We start from the raw sequence: 7,142 nt of genomic DNA, 5'->3' as shown, positions 1-7,142 counted from the left end.
GTCTGTCATAAAATATAAATATCATTGCATGAACTACATATTGGCACACAGTCTGAACTATTTGCACAGGCTACTTACAGTACTTAGAACTACTGCCTACATCAGCTCCATCTTCCTAACAAATCAGCCTTTTGTTTTGCAGAAATAAATGCAATAAACATAAAAACATTTCACTAGGTTTTATAATTTCATATGAAAATATACAATAATGCTCCTTTCTGAACACTTTTTTTATAATGCTGAAAATGTAATCAGATCAAGGGGGCTAACTTACAAAGGTTTGCTTATTCAGGACAAAAAATCCCTTATGATGTTGGAAAAGTCGAAAATAAAATACAAAATTTCGTGATTTTATGCTGCTTCAGATTTCAAGGTTTCTGTGCTGCTTTTTCTGTGTAAAGATGCCTATTGAACGTTTTCAGAAACTGTAAGCAATGATTTGTATTTTTATTGGACTTCAGACAGAACATTACTGACGACTGCAGGGTCGCACATAGGTCGACAAGCGCAGCGCCGCTCCAAATTCAAACACGTTGTTTTCTATGAGGCCGTTCACACAGAACGCATTTTTCCATTCCAATGCGCTATTTTTTCATTGTGTAAACACGCACTAGACGGATGTGTAAAACCGTTGCGCTCGCATCTTGCGTTTTTTGCAGCGTCTAGCGCATGACATGCCGTTCGAAAGTCATAAACAGTTCAACCAAGTTAAAATCAGTTCAACTTTTTTAAAAAGACATCTCAAACCTGTGTCTCGCATTTTTCAAAGCAAAAACGCATTCTCTGTGAACGAGCCCTATGAGTGTACGCACACAGGCAGCGCCACTCGGCGTCTGTCCGTGTTGTCCAGCTACTGTTCAAAATCCTGCTGTGCCATAGAGCGCCACTCACATAATTTTCCATTAAATTACATTAAATTTGTCCCAGATCGTTGTTAATGTACATAACTTTACCCTAGACAGGAAGATTGTGTATTGTCCATCTTTTTGCAAAACGTTTGTCTTTCTGTGGCTTGACTAACTTATAGCCTATGCTTCATATAGAGAGCTAACAATATAAATCGTGCTTTCTCTTTCCGTGTGTTCTATTTTTTTTTCTTTTTTTAAACACCGAACTTCAAATTCATCAATGCCACTTCTTTTTTTGTTCTTTATTGAAGTGAGTTTTGGGCTGCTGTTTTGAACTGAACACAACCAGTGTGCGATACCTGTGAGTTGACTAGGTCTTGACGCACTTAACGCACAGGACTTGAAACACCCCCACATGTATTAAAAGGAAAGCGATGTTAAAAGGACAGTCAACACATTATTAAATGTGGTTATATTTTTTTCTTAAACCCAGGTAAGCCCTTGCATTAATGCGGCCCAGCAAATGATCATGGTATAACCAGGATAATTCACGGCTAGCTGTGCATTAAACCGTTTGAATAGTACTCGCGAGGCTGTAGATTATACCTTACATAATTAAATATATTGTCAATACATCTTCAACCAAATTTAATTACTGAGTGAGTACATAAAAATTTGAATCATCCAAAATCAGTGCAAAAAATATGTCTGGGCTTAGTTATGAACCACATGTCCTAATTTCTTCTTACCAGTAAGGAATCTAGAAGCAAGACTCTCTCCGGCACCATTCCAGGCTGTCACAGCAACATCAGAAGCCAGCAGGCCAGAGACCTGACAGCTGAGATCTGAGGTGAGACAGACGGGCATCTGACGGTCAAAGCTCAACTGGTAAACCTTGTATCCTGTGCTCAGAACTGACGAGCTCCAGGACACTGTGGCGGAGGAATGATCACCCGTGAAGGTGACGTCCGTTGGAGGACAGGGCACTGAAGGTGAAAATAGTAATAGATCATGTCAGAGAATATTCTTGAAATGCTGCTTGTTCTTTGACAGAGAAGGTCTGTTATATTTAGTATGTCTAGATGTTTTTTTAAACACTGGCTTGACAAAGATACTGACATGATACCATTCTTCTGAAATCAGTCAGCCTTAGACTATTTAAACTGTTTTAACAAAGGTAAACTTGTGGTCTGGTACCTGTGACACCAGTAACAGTCTGAGATGGTCTGCTGGTCCCAGCTGAGTTTTGTGCAAGGACTGTCACATTGTAAGAGGTGCTACAGGGCACAGGGAATTCAAAGTAGTTGCCGTTTGTCCAATAGGATGACACGTCCATATTGGACTGTGGGTTGTCTTGGATATGGCCGGTCACTTGCACCAGGTATGTGACGTTAGGACAGTCCACAGAATTCCAGGAGACTCTAATTAGAGTGGCATCGCCCATCAGGTGGGTTCTCACCCTCACGTTGCCCGGAGGACATGGGACTACAGGGGAGTTCAACAGAGGGTTAATTAACAACAGGGTTGTTATTGATGACTAAAAGTAAATCTGTCAAAGTAAAATAAAGCTTCAATATAAATATTAAATGAAAAACTAAAATGAAGGGCTTTTCACACTGTGCTTATCCCCGGGTTATCATCTTTCTGAACACCACTTTTAACCACGGATAAAGGAACGTTTCACATTTGTAATTTAGAAGCGGGGTTAGCACCGCTTTTTACCCAGGGTTTTATGAAATCATTTATAGCCTTTTCTCACAGCAGCTGCAATAATTAAACTTATCATTTTGATGGCGAATTGTAATCCAAAAAGGGCCAAATGACAATCATCAGTGACAACTGGAGATTCACCCATAGTCAAAAGCAAAAGACTTCAGACTGCAGGTCGGAGTGGTTACAGAAATTGAAATCTGCAGCTAATGCTTGCTAATACACACTAAACACACAGTCATGCAATGCTGATGTGGTTAACATTAACAATTTGAGAACAAAGTATAACGATAATAATAATTTGCATGGTTTGACATGATCCGAGCTAAGCGATCGTTAGATTTAATCACCATTGGCAGCCGCGCTATCTATTGTAATGTTTTTTTCTGTTGGTCAGGACAAAAGTGGCAGACATGTTACTTAGCTACTTGTTCAGATGACATTTTCCAGTGAAAATTCTTGGCACATGACTATTAACTAATTGAAAAAACATTAGTATCCGCGCTGAGGAGCTGTGCCGATACACAACCCACGTAAAGATGATAATTCCGCAAATAACTGCAATTGCAGGTTTCAAACAGAAATGGCGACAAAGAGGCAAAACTTATGGACTGCAGCTTTAAAGTGTGAAAAGCCCTTTAGAAATATTGCAAGTTTAACTTGAAGTACTAAAATGGCGAACTGAAATAAATAAAAGCTAAATAGAAATTAAAAAAAAAAAATGTCAAAAGTATGTAACAAAATGTTATATAAATTGTACACACAGATTACACTAATTAATCGCTACTTTAGAGCTGCATGATTAGTTGTTCAGATCTTGATTCAAACACCCACGTGATCTCATTCCTAAACTACAATGATTCGCCTGTGTCTATTAAACCTCACAGCGGATCAATCAGATATGTGTTGGCGCTGCCGATGATCCAGAGAGAGCAATTGTCATGTATGAAACAGCTTCACAAACAGTCTTTTCAACCTAACAGTATCATTATTTCTATCTTACAATAATTCAAATTATTACAGAAGAACCAGGATAAAGGTTTATAGTTTGGATATAAACACTGATGTCTACAGAAGCGATTAAAATACCATAAATTACCTTTAAGTAACATGGTCACTTCAAATAACTATTGTATCAATTACATAATTACACCACCAGGTTAGCATTTGGAGCCATATGTCATTGACAAGCTGCGCATTAAAAAAAAACAAAAAACGCAATTTTGTGCACTAAGAATCGCATTCAAGTGCAATTTCAATGCTATTTTTCTAATAGTGCAATTAATCGTGCAGCTCTAATGAGGGTAATGTTGGGTATTGAGTCATTGATTCATTCATTAATTCAAATTTTAAATAGACTGCAGAAATTAACACGGTAACACTTTACAATATTGGTGCACTAATATGCATGAATTCATACTTAACTAATGCACAGATAATCATGTGTTAATGTATGACTCATGAAGAACTTCAACTTCAAATTATCTGCATTAATTAATCATTATCTAATGATTTGCAAATATATCATTATGTTATGACTTTACTTGTTGAGGCACATGACTTAACTAATTGATAAGTAATATGTCATTATGGTTTTGACATCTACACTAAGCCATGGATTTCAATTTCTAACTTGTCTGGCTATCACCAGACCAAGCTCAATTTAAAATTGAACATTGGTCTGGGGAGTTTTCTATGTATTTCCTACTGCACAAGAGGCGTGATCAATGAGCATTATTCACGCAATTGGATAGTCCTTCAACCAATCAGATCAACGATCCGGGTGACGTACTTTTGCAGAGCGATGCGAAAACTCCAGACAGGTTTAGTTTGTATTGGTTTGTAGCATTGATTGAGTAGCATTTGAGAAGCAGCAATGGCATCGGCGATTTTTGCAGGTTGTGCAAAAAAAAAAAATGAAAGTGAGTGGTATTTACACCCAGTCGAGCGATTTGTTTGCTAAACTAAAGAAGTCATTTAGCATCGTTGAGAGGTTAAAAGGAATTGGATTGACGGTCGTGCGAGAGACGTCATCGTGTTATACCCGCCCAGAGCCATAGAAAGAGCTCTGTACCTGCCAATAGCGAGCAAGGTGGATAAGCCAGTCTGTGATTGGTTCCCGCAAAAGTGTAACAGATGCAGCAGAAATGAACGTACGGGTTTCCAGACTGAGTTGCCGGGCGAAATCAAATCTCCGGCAGATCAGGCTGGGTTTACCCAGTCTAATTTCCAACCATCTACAACCGTGATTCCACTGTACCAGATGAACTGCCACATCCAGAATCTTGTTTCTTATGGCACAGGAATATGTCAGGTTAAGCTTGAGGTCAAGGGTTCAAAGGTGGAACACTGAGAACATGCAGCCAGGCAGTGCTATTTCGTAACAGTGTGTCAAGACCGGACAAAGAGAATAGAACCCATTATAATCAGTGATAGTGATTCTACACTGAACGCGGCATGACGCAACACAACACATCAAAACGTCACCTTCTGCTATGAAGGACAAACGGACTTGCAATGGTCTGTCATAATGATCGCATCCAGTTTAAACACAGTGCAACATCTGTAGTCCAGATTCTGGCGTGCTGATATTTGTGTGCAGCCCAACTTACCCATCCTTCAAACACATTCTCTGACATTACACTCACTGCATGTGCAACTGTCAAATCCCATTACATATTACTTAACAATTAGTTATAGTCATGTGCCTCAACAAGTAAAATCATAACATACTGATACATTTGCAAATCATTAGTTAATGATTAATTAAAGCAAACAACTGAAAGTTGAAGTACATGGCTTCAACCCATTGTGGCAGTTAACACATTAATTTACACTTTTAGTTAATAAAATATGTTATTAAGGAATTAATACATTATGACACATTTAATTAAAAACTATTTATATATTACTTAATCTATTAATCATATAGAATCTTTATTAGTTGCTGATGCAGTAATCATTAATTACTGGTTTAGTTCTTTATGAGTCATACATTAACACATGATTATCTGTGCATTAGTTAAGCATGAATTAATGCATATTAATGCACCCGTATTGTAAAGTGCTACCATTAATACTTTGTCAGAACCTCTAGTAAATTACATGTTATTTTGTTAAGCTGTCGTCAGAATCATGGGAGAATCTTGATCTCTCTTCAAAACTAAACAATCGTGATTCTCAATTTTTCCAGAATCGTGCAGCTCTATGCTACTTTGAAATATGTGAATCATACAAAAAAAAAAAAAAAAAAACTCAAAATTAAAACATGCAAATGTAATATGGGAGATTAAATTGTGCTTGACTGAAAATATCCTGAAAATAATGCCACAAGAACACAAGGAAATGTCATTTTCTTTATGCAAAATATAATTCCTTGTAGTAATGTAAATATCATACTAAAACAGATATAAAAGTTTTATGTTCTATATTATATATTCTTCAGATAAATAGATAGTGTAACATTCTCATATATGTGTGGTTGTATACCTGCTCCCCTCTGGACCGGCACAGTGAGGGAGCTGTTACAGGTTCCATCTGAAGCCTGCGCAGTGAAGTTGTAAAGTGTCCCACACGTCAGCCCACGGAGGCTACATGAAGTGCTCGTGGTGTCGCAGTGAAGCGTGTGTCCATCCATGGTTTGGGCCCATGTGAAGTACTGCAGCGAGCCTTGGCTCTCCACCCAGGAGAGTGTAGCTGTCCTGGTGTCACACTGCACCGCTACACTCATGTTTTGTGGCGCACAGGGCACTATGTAGAGCAGATGGAATACAGTGTGTCATAGATTTCATGCCAAAATTGAATGCTTTTCATTTAAAGCCAAAGTGGTCTCACCAGTATGGAAGGTGACCTGCTGACTGGCCAAGCTGGTGCAGTTTCCAGCCGAAGCAGTTATGCTAACGTTGTAAATCTGTCCACAGTGCAAGTGAAGCAGGGTGCAGTTGTTCGTGATGCTTCTGCAGGTTCGCACATCTCCATCTCTGCCGCTAGCCGTGAGCGAGTACGACTCGGCAACCAGAGAGGGTGACCATGATGCCATCATGCCGTTTGAGTCACACACTGGATTCACTGTGACATTTTGAGGTGCACAAGGTGCTGTAAGAGAATTAAAGAGAGAGGAGGTGGATGTGAATTATGCATATTTTGTGCAGCTCTCAAATCTCACACATATGCAATGAGTCTTTATGTGTACCTGTGTGCATCTTAAGAGGGGGACTCCGCAAGCTGCTGCATTTGTCGGAGGACGCAGAGATTATAATTGTGTACTGCATTCCACACTTTGCTCCGGTAAGGTCACAGGACGTGCTTGTGCTGTTGCACATCAAAATGCTTTGGTCATGACCTTCGGCTGTGGACCACATAGAAGGAGGATCCTTCATTCAGCTGCCAGCTAACTGTTATATGGCTGCTGTAACAGTCCGTGTGCGCAGTGATGGAGGTGAGGGCGCATGGAGCTGCAGACAGAAATAACTGAGATCAGTGACTGACAGACATGGACAGTTGGTGGATGCAGCTTGAAAGCTCTGGGAGTTACAGTCTGTATTTTTAAATGGAAGGTTAGGTTGTTTGAGTGTGTTTGCACCT

Source organism: Megalobrama amblycephala, linkage group LG24, assembly GCF_018812025.1.
Source record: "Megalobrama amblycephala isolate DHTTF-2021 linkage group LG24, ASM1881202v1, whole genome shotgun sequence".
NCBI lineage: Eukaryota > Metazoa > Chordata > Actinopteri > Cypriniformes > Xenocyprididae > Megalobrama > Megalobrama amblycephala.
Note: the sequence above shows the minus strand (reverse complement) of the source record.